We start from the raw sequence: 19,082 nt of genomic DNA on the forward strand, positions 1-19,082 counted from the left end.
CTGGGTCCCATTTTCACCTACCTTCAAATTGAATATGGGGTAAAGCGGGCACGATACTTTTCCGCCTACAAAACAGACGAAGTAGGCGAAAAGTCTGGGACGTGAAAAATATCGCGGCTCGGCTCAAATTGAATACGGTTCATAGACAGTTTGTCGAGATTCAGCAGCCACAGTATGTATTACAATTATGCTGAGTGGAAAAACATTTGCAGACTTTTAAAAGTCTATACCTATATACTGTAGATGGCTGGTTTACTTGTTGATTAATCGTCAAATTATTCAGATGTAATAATAGTCAACTCCCTGATTGCACAAATTAACAGAGCCGCTTATTTTCCTAAAAGATAGGGTTTCTAATAGTTTGTTTATTATAAAACAAAAAATGTTTGCTTATATACAATTGAAAGCACAAAAAACACCTAACAGCTAGTAAAGTTGTGCTGAATATTAGGAACAAAGAAAGGGTTTTCTTCTTTATTCTCTAAGGGGCCTATGTATCAAGCTTTTTTACATTAAATTTTGCAGAAACTACAGTTTATGCATATATGTATTGTAGCTATGTACTAATAGCACAATGCAGGAGATTTCACAGAAATCTCTGGCAAAGTGCTAATTAGCACTGCAGATCACAGTCCAAATTATTATCAATGGAGAATACGATCTGACCCCTATGTACTAAACTCCAAAAAGCAAAGCTTTTCGGTTTGGCCCCAGTAGTTTATACTATCTTCAGATGGTGTAAACTGTTGTAAGCCTATGGGGACTACAGGTGCAGGAAAGAGATCTTTCGATCTCTCTATCGCAGCCCCTGGCCGGCTCTGGAAGCTACCACTGTCTGCATGCGTAGTGACAGCCTCCCCCACTGAAGTCTTTTACTTCTGTGAAAGACTTCTACAATTTGCCAGGGACATAACTTGCAGGGACAGTGCTTTCCGCACCACTGTCCCTGGGTGTTCCCCTTTGTACATAATAATTAAAAATTAAAATATCCCCAGCGATATGGATAGATAATAATCTCGGCTGGTCTGTGATTATTAATACAAAGGCCCGTATTCAATTTGAGCTGAGCTACGATAATTTAATGCGGCCCGGACTTATCGCCTCCTTCGCCTGTTTTGTAGGCGATAAAGTATCGCGCCCGTGCTCACGTATCCCCATATTCAATTTGAAAGTAGGTGAAAACTTGGATCGGTGTTAAAAAAACGGGAATTTTCTGGAAATAATCCAAGGACCCCCCTAAAGATGTCCAGAGATGGGGGATCACTATGGGTACCCCCGTTTTTGGCTGCAAAAGAATGTCGGGTTTTTAAATAGCCGCGACAGGTGTTTTTTTTTCCCGACTTTGAAGAAGTGATGCAGAAGAGCATTTAGATTATTTTTTTCATTTTTAAAAACGGTCCCATCAAATTTGAGGTACATGAAAATGGATACTAGCATATTTTTAAGTCCCAAAACGCATTTTTAAAAATTTCTGCAAAAATGCACCTGCCACGGCTATTTGAGACCCCGACTTCCTTCAGGAGTTAAAAATGGGGGTACCCATAGTGATCCCCCATGTCTACACATCTTTAGGGGGGTCCTTAGAATATTTCCTTAAAATTTAAATTGTGCTGTACCTGTGAAAAAAAGAAGTAAAAAAAAATAAATAAATAACATAAGCCACCCCCAAAAGCCAAACCAGCCCCAGGCTTGCCAGCCAGTGGTGGTTTCTAAAAATATGGGGAACAAAATGTGTAGGGTTCCACCGTATTTTAGAAACCAACCCAAGGCTGTAGGGACCAGTTCTGATTTTAAATATAGGGGTAAAAAAAACGTGGGGATCCCCCCATATTTAAGACCAGCACCAGACCCAACGACCGGGTGTAATGCCACAGCCCGGAGACCCAATCACCAGGGCTCCAGGTCCAAAGCATTAGCACCCCAAATTGGTCATCGCAAGCCGGTGATCTCGGGGGAGTCAGTGACCCCACAAAGAAGGGTCCCCCCCTCCTGAGCACCACAGGCTTACACTGAAGCCCGGGGCTCTTCCCCATACCCCTGGCTTGGTGGGTATGGAGGTAATGGGGGGCCAAATAATGTAAAACTATTGTGTTTTACTGTGGAACTACAAGTGTCAGCATGCCTGCCATTTTGCACTAGTGGAACAACAAGTGCCAGCAGACATGCGGCACCTGTAACTTCACTGTAAAATAAATAGTTAAAAAAAGACAAAACACACACACCGTGACAGTATAACTTTATTACACACACCTACCCATTCACACATACTTACCTATACCAGATGTCCCCTTCACCTGTAGAATATCCTTAATACATGGCTCTGCAAAGGCGAGTCACACCACGTGGGAACTGTCAGTAGCTGGAGCCAATCAGTGGGCGCTCTACAGTCAGCGCGGCCGCTGATTGGCTGATGGGACTGCAGAGCCCCGTTCAGCCCCATCAGCTGGCATTCGGGAGCTATACTCGAGTATGTGTAGCAACAGACATATTGATAGCTGTTGCGTGTGTCATGTCTTCTAGTTTTTTTGTTTTGCCAAGTACCTCGATTACTGCGGAGACCAGCACCACTATATAGATGAGTATGAATTTTTCTTTGCAGCGTAAGCCTGTGGTGCTCGGGAGGGGAGGGACCCTTCTTTGGGGGGTCCCCGACTCCCCCGAGATCACCGGCTTATGCTGACCGATTTTGGGTGCTAATGCTTTGGACCTGGAGCCCCGGTGATTGGGTCTCCGGGCTATGGCATTACACCCTGATCGGTTGGGTCTGGTGCTGGTCTTAAATATAGGGGGATCCCCACTTTTTTTTTTACCCCTATATTTAAAACCAGAACTGGTCCCTGCAGCCTTGGGTTGGTTTCTAAAATACGGTGGAACCCTACACTTTTTGTTCCCCGTATTCTTAGAAACCACCACTGGCTGGCAAGCCTGGGGCTGGTTTGGCTTTTGGGGGGGGCCTTATGTCATTTTTTTTTTATTTTTACCTCGTTTTTTTACAGGTTAAACAAAATGGGAATTTTTGGGAAATTTTCTAGGGACCCCTCTAAAAAGTGTAGACATAGGGGAGGACAAAGGGTACCCCCATTTTTAACTCCTGAAGGAAGTCAGGGTTTCTAATAGCCACAGCAGGTGCATAAATGCAGTTTGGAATAAGGTGATACAGAAGAGCATTTAGAAGTTTTTTTAGGGCAACACAACTATGCCCACAAATTTGGGGTACTTGAAAATGGGGTTCAGCATATTTTAAAGTTGCTAAAGTGACTTAAAAAATTGTGAAAAACTCACCTGCCGCAAACAGCTGCAATAGAAAAAAAACACTTGGGGCATACTTGGGGAGCCCCCCAGAGTCAAGTTCGCTATTTTTTTTTTTCGCCCCCTTTTTCAGTCAATTTTTAGGGTGTCCTTAATTTTTTTTAAAACTTTTTTGACACAGATTACCTTTGGGGGACTGTCTGAAGGCTGCACGGGGATTCCCGAAACGTTGCACCCTAAAACCCCAATTCTGCACTTTTTACCACCTGCCATTCATAGGCGATACTTTACCGCTTATTACATTGCATTGACTTTCCGCCTAGGCGGAAAGTCTTTCAAATTGAATACGGGGTAAAACTAAAATAGGCGATAATGATGTCATCGGCTGTAAATTAAAGCGAATCCAGACTTAACGCCTCAAATTGAATACGGCCCATAGTCTCCTAATTATTTGAATAAAACTTCTCACATGGAGTGTTCAGAGTTAATGTGAACCAAGTCCATTTTTTATCAAAAGAAAAGTATAAATTAAACATGGTACTAAATTATTGAAGCAGTAAAAACAATTAAAAGTTAATGGTTAATTAAATACAGTTCTTCAACTTTGAGAACTTTTTTCTCAAAATTGACCCTTGGTTCACTTTACTTGGTTCATTTTAACTCTGAACCCTCCATATCAAATTGTGATAAAAGTTTTGTAACAATGTGGTACAAATGTATTCATTTTCCATAATAGGGTATGGCAGATTGTACCCATTAATCTGGGATACAATGTTTCTTAATATGTTTGATACTGTTTGATACTGTTTTACCTGATATGATTGATTAGTCACAGTGTATTTTATTTTGGACAGACTGGCTTATGTGGTGTACGACGGTGCTGGTCCACAAATGATAGTGCATAGACTGGTCGTCAAAGTAAAATATTTATATTTCTATTGCTAAGCAGTGATTACAAGCAATCTCTGCAGCCATTTCCGTTTCACTAAAGCTTAATCACGGAGGCTTTTTTCCTGTCTCTACTCTATTTAATTATTGTTTTAAACGTATTTATTGAAAAAGTCACAGATAAAACACACACATACACAAACACACACACACACATATATATATATATATATATATATACAGTATATCTATATATCTAAATACATATATATATATATATACACCCAAGTGCCAAAAGTCATGGTGTAGATGCCTAGTATTGTGTAGGACGATGGACCCCCTCTAGCCCGGCAAAGTGCTGCAACACGATGTGGCATTGCTTCCACAAGTGGACGGAAGACCTCTGGAGAGATGTTGACCCATGTCATCTGGATAACTTCCCACTGCTCCCTAAAATTTGTAGGTGCAGGATCTTGGGTGCGAATGGACCTCTCCACCACATCCCATAAATGCTTGATTGGGTTCATGTTGGGCAAAATTGGTGTACACATCATTCATCAGAGCTCATCAGAATGCTCTTGGAACCAAATCTGGAAAACTTGGGACCGATAACACTGTGCATTATCCTGCTGGAATATTCCATAGTTGAGGGGGTACATGAAGTCCAAGAAGGGATGCAAATGATCATCAAGCAATGCAACATAATGGTTACCGGTTAAAGACGTGTCCAGGAGGACCAGTGAATTAAACCCATGCCACGTGAATACACCCCGCACCATTATAGAACCACCACTAGCCTGCATTGTGCCTTCTTGACAACTGGTAATGCTTTCCATGAGGTATTCCCAGTACACACATGACACCATAGATTGAGGAATTTTGAATGTCTGCACAACTTATAAACTGGAATGTCATATCCATCGGGCACCCACTCTAATGCCCAGTTCGAACACCAATAATTCACGTCCCCTTGTCAAGAGTAGCCTAGCCGGTGTTCAAACTGACTCACAAGATGGCAGATTACAACTGATACAAGTCTGGGAATTTCCAAGATGTCACAGTACAGAAAAGCTACCTACCATTACCTTTACATAGTGCTAACCCATATAACAGCATGTACAGTAATATGTAGAGAACATAAATAAGTGTTGTAACCAGCCACATTAAAATGGAGCAAATAAAAGAAATAAATAACAGTACGTGAAGTGTAAATAAAAATAGGCACATGGGGTCAAAAACCCTGTTAAAGTTTCTACAGTTAAACATTGAAAAAACTACCATTGGTAAGACACTGTTGAAATCTGAGGCAGAATAATTGCACCATAACAACAGCATTTCCAAGATATTAGAATGGAGGGGGCCCCCTGATTAATGTTTTTCAATTGTATCAGGTCATCAGATGGACAGCTTGTCTAGTGATTCCCGGGTGTGTGATATTTATTGATGTAGTTGGTCTCCATAACCTATTTATTGGGAATGTGATTGATAAAGAAATGTGCACCCTGCAAAACTCTCCCATAAAGTACTGTAGAATGACATTTCCCAAAGACTCATATCATGACTACACTCAAAAACAGACTGGTATCTACCACTCTTATATAAATGCTCTGGACACTGCCAAACAAATATATACCAAATATCTCATTGCTCAGGCTTGTAAGTCCAAATACCCCTTTAATACATGCAACCCCTCTGAGCACTGTCACTGCCCAAGATCTTGCCTCCTATAGTATTTCACATACTTGATAAGCATGTATTCTACTATACATCAACATACAAGATCAGCATAAATATAACAACCTTGTAAACCTTAAATATACTGTGTATAATAGCACTGTCAATGGCAGGTGATACACAGATTGACTACTGTATGTAGAGCTGAGTGGGGATAAATGCTCTCTGAAGGGTCCTAAAGATACTTGTCCTCTGACATCCGTATTTCATCATAGCTGACTGAGAACAGCATCAGTGTTTAATTTTTTGAAAGGTTTTCTATTATAATAAATATAGCAGCACCAACAATACAGTATGTGCTAATTGTTCAAACTCATTTCTGTGAAGTAATGCAGCATGTGGTACCATGATAAATCAAAGAATGGCCAAACTGTTGCATAATCTACTATAAAAGTTTGTCAACAAATTCCAAAAGAAGCACATTAAAAAATAAAACAAATGTGTAACAATGAACATAATGTATACAGCCATAAGAAATGTGTGACTCTATAGCTGTTGTTCAAAATAGATTCACTAGACACACGGTGGTCACACTGTGGTTCTGGAGCCAAATGAGGCTCTTCCGTTGTTCTGATGTGGCTCCTATGACTGAAACTAACTGCCTTCTCTGATAGGCGTGCAGCTGTTCAGAGGAGGCTCCTCCTTTATTGCAGCGGTCTGCTCCGCTCCAGAGGCATGTAAGGGCGATGTGGTGATGTCACGCGGCAAACAGGAGATGGAGCTCAACTTGTGACACAACCTGCAGCCACGAGGAGAATACGGTCTCAGACGCCGAAGCCTACCTACGTGATCAGACAGTCGCAACAGGGTAAGAGCTGTGGGTTTTTTTTATTTGTTTTTTCATTTTATTTGTGACATGTGTGTTGGGGCTGTGGCCTGTGGAGTGGGATGGAGTGTGGGAGAAGGTGGCTTGACATGAGGGTCTGCTGTTGTAATACATGAGGGTCTGCTGGAGTGACATATGGGGGGCTGGAGTGGCACATGAGGGGCTGCTGAAGTGACACATGGGAGGTTGCTGGAGTCAGTGCCAGAATAATGTCCACATGGGCCTGGAGCTGAAATTTTTGATGGGCCTAAGTTGCATAAACTGCATGTGTGTATTCCAATGAGCACACAATTCTGTGATTTAGCAGTTCCACCATTTTGTGAGTGACAGCAATCTCACTCTGTGAGAGTGCTGAATCTGCAGTTAACCACATGGTGTCATGGCATACCATATCTGTAGGCGTTAGCCTTAATGATCATAATTTCATCGCTTTTTGGAGTTTGAGTGGCAGAAATTCAATAGGTTTTGTGAATTTTCAGATCATGTCTAAGCAGCCCTTAATGGGACATGTGAAACCGTGAGGTTTTTTGTCTATGGAATTTCATAGATTTTTTATAATTTATTAACCATCAGGGTTTTGACGAGCAAACTGGGCAACCAAATAGGTACACTAACAACAAATAGGTACACTAACACGGGTGGAGGAGCAGACAGCACACAGGAGGTGTTTTAAGGGTGCAGAGAGAGAGACAGCTGTAGGGGCAGGCTTTAGGTGTGTGGGGCAGTGGCAGCAGCAGGGGTGTGGAGCAGGGGCAGCAACAGGGCCATGCGCAGAAGCATCAGTGGGCGACAGAGGGACTCACTGGTGCTGGGTATGCACCTGAGAAAATCAAATCAATAAGACAGATGCATGGACATATCAGTGAGATTCATCCATGCATTGTTTTAAAAAATGAATGTGTAATATAAAAAAAAAATTACGTGGCCCCACAGCACAACCAGCATCAAGCTTTAGAGCCCCAGCATTGGTTGTGCTTAACACAGGTGACAAACAACGTAGGGGTTCCCTGTATAAAGCACAACCAGCACCTGCCTAATCTGAGCCAGTCCTGGTTATCAAAACACAGGGGACAAACGACGTAGGGGTCCCCTATAGAATTCTCCCATAGAGAATTCCAGAGGTAGGCGGCATGGTGTTTAAGGGACTACACCTCAAAAGCTTTTGGAGGTATGGAGCTGAAATTTGGCATGGGCTGATAGAATTATTGCTTGGTGCTGCATGCCAAATTTAAGGGCAAAAACATAAAAATTGAGGACTTGGGAGTAATCTACATTTCCAACTGTCAGTTTTTTCTGACACTCAATTAGGACCACTTTTCTGCTGTTCTCTTTGGTGGATTTTTGGGAAGGCATAACTCAGGGTAGGGGCGAATTTAGACTTGGAGTTTGTTTTATTAGGTAACTATTGTTCAACGGTAGGTGCTTTTTGGGTTTAGGGAATTGAGAAAGTTACAGTTTTAAAACTATTACCTAACAAATCCGCCATTATAGAGATAGGAAGTTTCAACTTGATACGTAGCCTAGGGGTCCCTCGTATGAAACACAGCCAACGCTGGGCTATGAGCCGGTCCTGGTTCTAGAAAATACAGGGAGAAAAAATTCATAGGGTCCTCTTGTATTTACCAGAACCAGAAAGGGCTCCCCTGGCTGTGGCATCACCCCCCCTCCTAGAAAGAGTCCGGTGCTGGTTCTGGTCTATACAGGGGAGGCCTACACATTTTTTCCTCCTGTATTTCCAGAATCAGAACCGGCTCAGAGGCCAGTGATGGTTTGCGCTGAATGCGGGGTACCCCTACATCATTTTACCCATATATTTTGGCAAACAGGACTGGTTTTGAAAAGCCGGGTGCTGGTTGTGCTTAATACGGGGGACCCCTACATTGTTTGTCCCCTGTATTTAGCACAAGCAGTACTGGGTCTCCAAAGCCCGGTGCTGGTCGATTTTCGGGGGGTGTGGCCACGCCATGTGTAAGCTTTGTTTTTTTAAACACAAGCAGCCAGTCCTGGTTGTGCTTATACACAGGGGACAAACAACATAGGGGTCCCTCATATTTAAGCACAACCAGCACCGGGCTAGTCAGAACCAGCCATGGTTGCCAAAATACTGGGGACAAATGACATGTCCCTCGTAAGCTGCGCAACCAGCACTGGGCTCTGATCTAGTCCTGGTTCTGGAAATACAGGGGAAACATGAGTAGGGTTCCTTGTAATTTCTAGAACCAACACCAGACTATTTCTAACGGGTGGCTGATGCCACAGCAAGGGGAGCCCTTTCACCGGGCTCCCCAGCCACAGCATCAACCCTGACCGCTAGTCAGTCCAGGCTGGGGTTCCCTGAGGAGCTGGGGATCTCCCAATAAAGGGGTCCCCCTCTCCAGGGCACCCCTGGGCGGTGGGTGTCAGGTTGTTTGTCTGATGTGGTGCATTTTAAAGAATACTTTCTTTTGCAGGTGAACTATAGGTCCCAGCATGTCTCCCTGCTTGGAAAACCACCATTAAGACCCACTGCCACCTGTAAAAAAAATATTAAAATAGCACAACACACTTTAATAATGTAATATTTTATTTTACAGATTTTCACCTGGAGAACGGCAGCCTTTAAGCTCTTCTACATGGCCGCCGCCACCCCAGGGCTTAGGCATCTTCGCCTGGCGTGCGCCGACCCACCAGGGCTTCGGCATATTTGCCTGGCGGGTTGGCGTCTTCACCTAGTGGGCGGCAGCCTGTGTCAGCTCTTTTTCATGGCTACCGCCCACTAGGACTTCCGGCATCTTTGCCTGGTGGGTGACGCCCCACCAGGGCTTCAGCGTCTTTGCCTGGTGGATGCAAACCCACCAGGGCTACGGCATCTTCACCTGGCAGGCGCCAACCCTCCAGAACTTCTGGCATCTTCACCTGAGGGGTGGCAGCCACTTAGCTCTTTTGCATGGCTGCCACCCCCCAGGGCTTCTGTTATCTTCTTCACCTAGTGGGCGGCAGCCAGTGTCAGTTCTTTTTGTATGGCCGCCACCGACTAGGACTTCTGGCGTCTTCACCTGGTGGGCGCCAACCCGCCAGGGCTTCGGCGCTTTCGCATGGTGGGCAACAACCTGCCAGGGCTTCGGCATCTTCAACTAGTAGGTGGCAGCCTGTGTCAGATGTTTTTCATGGCCGCCACCCACTAGGACTTCCAGTGTCTTCACCTGACTGGCGCCAACCCGCAAGGGCTTCAGCATCTTTGCCTAGTGGGTGGCAGCTTGTGTCAGCTCTTTTGCATGGCGTCACCCACTATCTTATGTCTTCGCAAGGTGGGCACCAACCTGCCAGGGCTTCAGCCTTTTCGCCTGTCGGGTGCCAACCCACCAGGGCTTTGACGTCTTCACCTAGTCTGCAGCAGCTTGTGTTAGCTCTTTTGCATGGCCGCTGCCCAATAGGGCTTCTCATGTCTTCACCTGGCGGGCACCAACCCACCAGGGCTTTGGCGTTTTTGCCTGTCGGGCACCAACCCGCCAGGGCTTCGGCATCTTCACCTTGTGGGCGGCAGCTTGTGTCAGCTCTTTTTCATGGCTGCCGCCTACTAGGACTTCTGCTATCTTCACCTGATGGGTGCCACCCCACCAGGGCTTCAGCGTCTTTGCCCGGTAGATGCCAACCCGCCAGGGCTGTGGCATCTTTGCCCGGCAGGTGCCAACCCTCCAGGACCTGGCGTCTTCGCCTGAGGGGTGGCAGCCACTTAGCTCTTTTGCACGGCTGCCACACCCCAGGGCTTCTGTTGTCTTCTTCACCTGGCGGGCGCCAACCAACCAGGGCTTCGGCGCTTTCACCTGGCAGGCAACAACCTGCCAGGGCTTCGGTGTCTTCAACTAGTTGGCGGCAGCCTGTGTCAGCTGTTTTTCGTGGCCGCCGCCAACTAGGACTTTTGGTGTTTTTGCCTGGTGGGCGCCAACCCGCAAGGGCTTCGGCATCTTCGCCTAGTGGGCAGCAGCCTGTGTCAGCTCTTTTGCATGGCCGTCACCCAGTATCTTACATCTTCGCAAGGCGGGCACCAAACTGCCAGGGCTTCAGCCTTTTCGCCTGTCGGGCGCCAACCCACCAGGGCTTTGACATCTTCACCTAGTCTGCAGCAGCTTGTGTTAGCTCTTTTGCATGGCCGCTGCACAATAGGACTTCTCATGTCTTCACCTGGCGGACGCCAACCTGCCAGGGCTTTGGCATTTTTGCCTGGTGGGCACCAACCCACCAGGGCTTTTGCATCTTTACCTAGTGGGCAGCAGCCTGTGTCAGCTCTTTTTTGTGGCCGCCACCCACTAGGACTTCTCACATCTGTGCCTGGCGGGCGCCAACCCACCAGGGCTTCGACCTTTTCGCCAGGCGGGTACCAACCCACCAGGGCTTTGGCGTCTTTGTTTAGTGGGTGGCAGCCTGTGTTAGCTCTTTTGCATGTCTGCCGCCCACTAGGACTTGTCATGTCTTCGCCTGGAGGGCGCCAACCCGCCAAGGCTTCGGCGTTTTTGCATGGTGGGCACCAACCCACCAGGGCTTTGGCATCTTCACCTAGTGGGTAGCAGGCTATGTTAGCTCTTTTTCGTGGCCGCTGCCCACTAAGATTCCTGCATCTTTGCCTGGTGGGCGCCAACCCTCCAGGCCTTTGGCATCTTTGCCTGGTAGGTGCCAACCTGCCAAGACCTTGGCGTCTTCGCCTGGCGGGCGCCAACCCGTCAGGGCTTTGGCATCTTCGTCTGGTGGGTGCCAACCCACCAGGGCTTCTGGCATCTTTACCTTGGAGGTGGCTGTCACCTCCACAGGGCTTCTGGTGTCCTCTGGGTCCCTCAGCTGCCACCCCCATTAATGTAAGGAGCTGTGATCGGCTCGCGGAGGCCATCTTTGAAATTCCATTCTTCCATTCTTCAATAATGGCTTGCGACATCATAGGTGGTGGCACCCAGCAGCTGTGGGACCCGGTGCCTGTGCAGGTGTCAGTGGTGGGACTAGATCTGAGAGGATCCAGTTCCTGCCAGCCATTTTGCCGAGTACGGCAGCAGCGCCCATTTCAAAAATGGCCCCCAGCGCCATGTTTTGAAATTCAAATCTGTGATTGGCTCGCGGTGGTCATCTTTGAGTTTCAAAAATGTCGCTGGGTGCCATTTTAGAAATGGGCGCTGCTGCCATACTTGGCAGAATGGCTGGCAGGGACTGGATCCTCTCAGATCCCTGCCCGCCGCCAACGCCCATACCGCCGCCGGTTCCTCCACTGCCGCTGGGTCCTGCCGACACCCGCGCTGCGACCTACAACCGCGCCGATACACACCGGCGACACCCGCACCACAGCCTCTGATGTCCTCACTGCCACCACCATGTTGTAGCCCCTTAAACACCCTGCCCCCCCTTTCGGGCTGAGCTGCCTTCCCTCCTCAGCTAGGCGATTGGTTGAGCAGGACTTTAGAGCAGGATGGTACAGGGGCAGAGTCTCTATATCATGGGCCGGAGCTTTGGTGGGCTGGGGACAGAGCTTTGGTGGGCCGGGGGTGGGCGGGGCTTCAGCCTGGACGGACGGATCATCCAACAGGAGGGGGATGGGTGGGGGTCAGAATGGGCTAAGCTGTTTCTGGTGGCCATTAGGTGAGTGTGCTGGGATGTTCGTTGGTGGTGCCAGGAAAAAAAAAAAAATGTCCTGCTAGCACTGCAATCTGTGAAGGCCTACTTTCAATGGGAGGCCTGGAGCTGTAGCTCCACCCGCCCCATTGTTAATCCGGCCCTGACTGGAGTGACATATGGAGAGGCTGCTGTTGTGACACTTGAGGGGCTACTGAAGTGACTCATGAGAGGGACTGGAGTGACATATGGAGGGCTGGAGTGATACATGGAGGGGCTGGCTGACACCTGGGGGGGTTGGATTGTATTATGTGAATCTCTTTTTTTTTTCAATGTATTTTTTTGTGGATGTGGCTTTTTCAGTGTATTTTATGTGGATCTGGCTTGTTTCAGTGTATTTTATGTGGATCTGTTTTTTTCAATGTTTTTTATATTGTTCTGGCTTTTTCTTTCCCCTTAATAGTTACCTCCACAGTGATTGTGTGCATGCGCTTTTACATGCTTCTACAATTATCATCCCAGGGGCGTAGCCTAGCTAGCTACTCCCTGTTTTTGCATGTGTGCCTTCAGCGTATGCATGATCTCAGCTCTTTGACATATATACAGATATTTTGGGGCTCTTTGCCTCTGACTGGTTGGCAACCCCTGCACTAGACACTCATTTTGTTACATATTTCTTTAGGTGTTAGATCTGCTTTTTAATTTTTTTTATTTAATGTAAATAATGTGTGAATCACCGTGCACCATCTAAGTTCTGTATTTCGTTGCACTTGGAAAACACTTGAGCTTCGGATAAAGAGCTAGAGTACAGTAAAACTAATACAACTAGTATTATTATGACAATTAATCCACAGGGATCAACTTTAGGGCCAAGCTGAATAATGTTTGATAAAAATGAAACCAGATTATGAGAAAGATTGTGTAAACTCTGACACCAAAAATTACTATTGCATTTGTGCTAAGGCATTTCATGAGGTCTTTAATTGAGTATATTAACTCCATAAAGCATTTGGCCATGTCAAGATTTCAAAATCAACAAGATATTTTCTTTGCATACATTTCTGCCATAAATTACATTTGACACTCAAGCACCACACTATTCTAATGAAAACCTATCTCCTGGAGTCTTTGGAAAACAGCAAACTAAAAAATGCAAATTTGTATATTATTGCAAACACTTGTTTTTGTTTTTATATATTCAATTTGATTTTATTAAATGGGATTCATGAATCCAAAATGCCATTGCCATTTTTTTAGATGTCAGTGTATATAATATGTATGTGTTATTTTTATCATTTAAATTAGGATATCAAATAATACATAATCATTGGGAGAATAATTCTGATATATGATACTGATACTACTGTATTATATCTCAACTTGTTATTACGTGCCACATTGTGACGCCTCTACCTACTGTTTAGTAACATTCAGACGATAGTTCCCATCAATTTAATTTGTTGGTAGCAATACACAGGAACCCTTCTAATTAGGGATGTGCGCCGACCCAGGTGTTTTGGTTTTGGATCTGTATCTCCTTCAAGGTTTTGGATCTGGATTTGGTTTTGCAAACCATCCTCAAGTGTTTTGGTTTTAGTTTTCGATCTGGATTTTTTAAATAAAAAATAGACAAAAAGTTTTAAAAACAGGTAAAATCATGTAATTTATTAAATCCAAAACCCGAAATTCGGTTTTGAATTCCAAACCGCAAAAAGATCAGAACCACGACCCGGATTTACCTGGTTCTCCTCATAAGATTGAACCGCGAATCAGATTTACCCGCATTCACGAAATTCTAGTTGATTGGGAATTCTGGAGAACCGAACCACAAATCTCTACTTCTAATGAGTGGAGCACTTTTATTTTGACCAAGTTCTTTCCACCAAATTAGTGTGTTTGGATTTATTTTATTTGCTATCCATAACACATGTGAGCCGGATAGCCAATAAGATGCCGTTTTTGAGATCCAAACATAACCAAGTAAAGCCAAACCGCTCATCTCTAGTTTAAATTCACATCCAATCAGCTCCCTGTCACACTGACAACAGACTCCTTTGGTCCAAAAATTTAGCACAGTGTAATATACAAATAAAATAAAGTTTATTTAGAAATATTACAGTAAATGCACTTACACTGAAGATCATTCATACTATGTAGCTTTCTGTGCAGAGGGCACCAAAAAGTCTAGTTACGGCTCTGTCGGGTAGTTCTCCTGTTTTCCAGTGTAGTGGCGTCACTGGGATTGGTGACACCCAGTGCGCCAAAAAGACCACCTGCATTTGCCTGAAGCTCTTTTGCCTGAAAAGGGGCATGACCCCGCAGAGAAGGGACATGTCCTCATGGCACACTTCCATTTGCATCACTCTGGGGTCTTCCCCAACATTCCCAGAGATGCTGGGCTATTCTCAGATACTCTCCCCACACTGCCAACTCCTTCTCAGTGACCGGGAGCCGGGCGCTGCACAATAAAATCATTAAAAATCAGTTACAGTGCAAATGTACACAAGCTGTATTCTTATTGTGGGTTGCAGGTATCTGACACCTGTGGTTATTTGTGCTCAGAGGCAGATAAAGTGTGTTTTCATCCAAGTGCACTACAGTAGGGGCATGCAGACGCAAGTGAAGACCCACCTGTGATAAATATCACACACACTAGGGTCAGTACTATTGAGTAAAAAACTAAAAATGTCTTTGCAAAACAGTGTTATAGCTATTTTATAGTGCCCCATATATTTTTGGCTGCAGTAAGATGACATAAATAGATGTATGCGTACATCTATATGAGCCTGGGAGGGTGTAGATTGGAAAGGTAGATTACAAAAGAACTGCTATGGTTCCTTTCTTCAGTGCATTATGAAAAGATAGGAATTCCACCATGAGAAGCAATACACACAGAACAGATGATTAACAACCCCACAGGTTTATTGCTTTCACCAGAAATGGTTACATCTGTTTTTCTATCTATTGACTTCAGATTGGGTTTTGAAATACTCTTGACAGATAATCCATCGATATGACACATGAATAATTGCTTAGTAAAGATCTGACGTTGCTTTGAATTTGTACGTACTAAAGATCAGATATTGCTCTCAGTTGTGAACCCAAGGACACCAGAAGACAAGTAAAATACCAGGTCAGCAGCAAGCGCTTCCACCTCCCATACATAAACATTATCCTTCTGCCAGCTAAAATTCCATTTCATAAACAGAAAGAAATCATTTAACAAGAGACATTGATAACTTCCAAGAGCTGTTTGCTGTTAACTAAACCAAGATTTAAAAGTTATATAGAAAATAGAATTCAGTAAGGAAATGTAAACGTGAATTTATACTCTATTATTCAGAATGTAATAAATGCAACTTATGGATAAATAGAGTTAGAAAGATAGATAGATAGATAGATAGATAGATAGATAGATAGATAGATTATTGATGCTGAGTTGAACGTATATTGTGTATCTTTTTCACTACGCATCCTCTTGAAAAAAGAAAGTACAGTTGCATCCACACTTACAACCACGGAGGTGTAACTGGGCTATATTGGAGCAATCTTATGAAGGCCTAGGTCAGTGAGGGCATGTTAAAGCAACAGTGGGTAATGCAGAGTTGGACAGAAGCGTAAATATGCAAGAGGAAACAATAGGACTTGCAAAACTAAGGATTCTAATCTGTCATCGTGGCAGAAATATAGTGCAAATCGACCGCAAAAGACGCTAAAACAAACCCAAATAGAAATATCAAGAGTATCAATTCGAGTTTGACATCTGAACATACTTAACCATCACTGACACCTCAAATCTGTGGCCACTAAAAGGAGGTTAAGCATATGCATACACTTCTCTACTGTTACAAAGAGAAACAAAGCATGGCCGAGTTTTCTGTGCTGGTTGGAGATCTTGTGGGGGCTGTGAGATACCTGAGGCTCTGACACCAGGCTGGAAGAAACCAGGGTCCTGAAATTGAGCATGGTTGCACAAGCAGCTTCTGCTGATTAAAATGATATGCAGCATGCTTATATTCTGTGAGCCACACAGAACATAGGCATGCTGCATATAATTTTACTTAGCAGAAGCTGCTTGTGCTACCTGTTATGCATTTGAAAGTAAAAAGTCGCACAAAAAGAAGCTCTTAGCTACCGAGTCACACGGAGCTCCCGCATTATGAGGCAGATTCAATTAGCTGCGGGATTTACCCCGCGACTAATTGCCGGCTTAAATTCCCGTGGCACGGGGAAAAGCTATTCAATTAAATAGCCTTTTTCCCATGCCTTAAAATCGGGACTTGCGTGTAAACTGCGGAGTCAATGTGTTTTTTCCTCGCGCGCGAGGCCGATTTGGTAGGTTTGACATGGATTTTACCTTGCACCTACATGAGGTGCGAGGAAAAGTCCAACTGCAGGGACTCGCATGCGGGGTCGGGGACTCTCGCGCGAGAAATCCCCGCTGATTGAATAGGTCCAGCGCAGCAATTAGCTGCTGGATATATCTCGTGGCTAATTGAATCTGCCCCCATGTGTAGCATGACTTGTAGTGCACAGAGGACACATCTGTAAGTACCTAGAGTTTTTAATATTTTAAAATCAGAAAAAAAAACGATTTGGCCCTCTCCCCAAAAGAACAACCAGCACCGGGCTGTGGAGACCCAGTACTAGTTGTTCTAAATACAGGGGACAAATGACGTAGGGGTCCCCCATATTAAGCGCAACCAGCACTGGGCTCTGTGTCAGTCCTGGTTCTGGAAATACAGGGGGAAAAATGCACAGGATTCGCTTGTAAATTCCAGAACCAGCAACGGACTTTTTCTAGCAGGGGGGGGTAATGCCACAGCCAGGGAATCCCTTTCACCGGGTCCCCTGGCCAAAGCATTACCCCTGACCACAAGTCATTCCAGGCCAGGGATCCCTGGGGAGCTGTGGACCCCCAAATAAAGGAGTCCCCCTATTGAGGGCCAACCAGGCCTAGGCTGATAGCCCGGGGCCATCCCCGGCACCCCTGGCCGGTGGGTGCCGGGTTGATAGTGTAGTGTGGTGTAAAAAAATAGATGAGATAATATTGTATTTTGCTGTGGAACTACAGGTCCCAGCAAGCCTCCCCCGCATGCTGGTACTTGGAGAACAACAAGTACCAGCATGCGAGACATTACAGTAGTTCCACATCAAAAGAAATATTAATAAAACCATAGAACTCACACACCGTACAAGTTTAATAACAAATACATGCACACACACACATGTACACTCACACTCCCTATCTCACATACTCACCTATGTATCCCTGAAGCCATCATGTCCACTTTTCCAAGTAGAATCCGTGGGGTACCTGTAATAAAAAATCCATACTCACCTCATGAATGGTTCACATCCATGTAAGCTTCCACGGGCTTGGCAAAACAAAAAAAATAAAAATCGCAGACCCACGAACTTAGTACTGTCCTCTAAGGACAGTACTACCCGAATGAGCTCACTGCTGCAGGATTTCAGAATAGAAATCCCGGTGCTGAGCTTTCATTGGCTGAGAGAGGCAAGCCTCCCGCCTCTTAGCGAAATACAGACGGACGTTTGCATTTATTTCCTAGCATGGAAAGCACCAGCTTTAGGTGCAACTCTGAATCAGGCCCAAAGTGCATAGCCGCCGTCTAGTCTGCCAATTTGCAATTGATAATAAAGTTCAAATGGGTGATTTGTATTATTCACCTACATTTTGGAATATGGTCATTTTAAATGTCTTACACAAAAGTCAGTATTACACTTATTATCTGTAAACTAAACTTATGACTCTATAAACGTGAGAAAATATATCAACAGCCATCATTGTATTACATAATATGCAAATTAAATATCTGAAGCTGTTGTTCTTATTAGAGAGTTCTTCCAGTTACTGTGTATCGTTTAACAGATATGAGCGCCTTTCACACTGTTATAGCTGCTGCTGTGATGACATCATTACATAGAAGTAACAGAATTCATCTTTTTATAGGTTTCTATATCTGTGTTATTAGCAGAGTGTAGGGTGACAGCAGATAGTAATAGCAGAATGTACTGTCACAAATGTGCATAGCAGATTGTGCTTGGTACAGTAGTCCTCCACATATGGAGTTAACCCCATGCACACTTGTATTGGCCAATATGCTGATGATATAGTTTGTATAACACAGGTGTTGGTGGAGGTTAGTACACACATGGCATGCTTAATCAGTGCTTAGATGTATTATAATCAGGCAGAACAGCAAGTAACATAAGACATAGGGATATCACAGGTGTAACAGCAGTAGGCAATCTGTGAGGAATATAACAGCATGGAGCTTAGGGTATTGCTGGGCATTGTAGCGTGAATGCACCAGCAGATCACAGCCTCAAATTTCCTCTGTGTATTGGTGGTGGTATAGGGTACTTGCGTTTATTGTTACTGGCTGTAACGGCATGTATTTTGGTGGAGCCTCTAGAGTCTGCCTGTCCTCATGGACGCTGGAGAGTAAAAACGCGTGGGGTCACAGTACATGCGCATTAGTGCATGTCAGAAGTCTGAAGTCTTCTAACGGACTTGCGCCGGATCCTAGTGGCCATCGGCTCAGTTCCACATACAGAATGCTGGAGGGAGGCAGCACAGGAGCTCATTCCTTCCAGCATGCAGGAAATACTAGTACTGGAGTTCGGGAGACAGTTTTCATGACCCCAAAAGATATTATAGGGGGTGCAACTCCCCTGATTCTCAGGCCTCATCACAAATGCAATTACGGCAAACTATAGATATGCTGCTGGTTCCATCTTCTCCAGGGGTCTTTTCAAGTAGTTTCATGCAAGATTTACAAACTGCATC

The 19,082-nt window shown here is 44.8% G+C and overlaps 1 protein-coding gene across 3 annotated transcripts in view; it reads left to right on the forward strand.

Annotated features, from left to right (window-relative positions):
• LOC148542938 (protein NYNRIN-like) overlaps nucleotides 1-19,082 on the forward strand; it is a 487,471-nt gene that overhangs the window by 156,438 nt on the left and 311,951 nt on the right. For all 3 annotated transcript variants that reach the window (XR_015875106.1, XR_015875101.1, XR_015875094.1), the window contains exon 3: nucleotides 6,486-6,679. The gene's annotated coding sequence lies outside the window, so the exon portion shown is untranslated. The remainder of the gene's footprint in view (nucleotides 1-6,485; nucleotides 6,680-19,082) is intronic.

Source organism: Taudactylus pleione, unplaced genomic scaffold (assembly GCF_031769625.1).
Source record: "Taudactylus pleione unplaced genomic scaffold, aTauple2 ptg000007l, whole genome shotgun sequence".
NCBI lineage: Eukaryota > Metazoa > Chordata > Amphibia > Anura > Myobatrachidae > Taudactylus > Taudactylus pleione.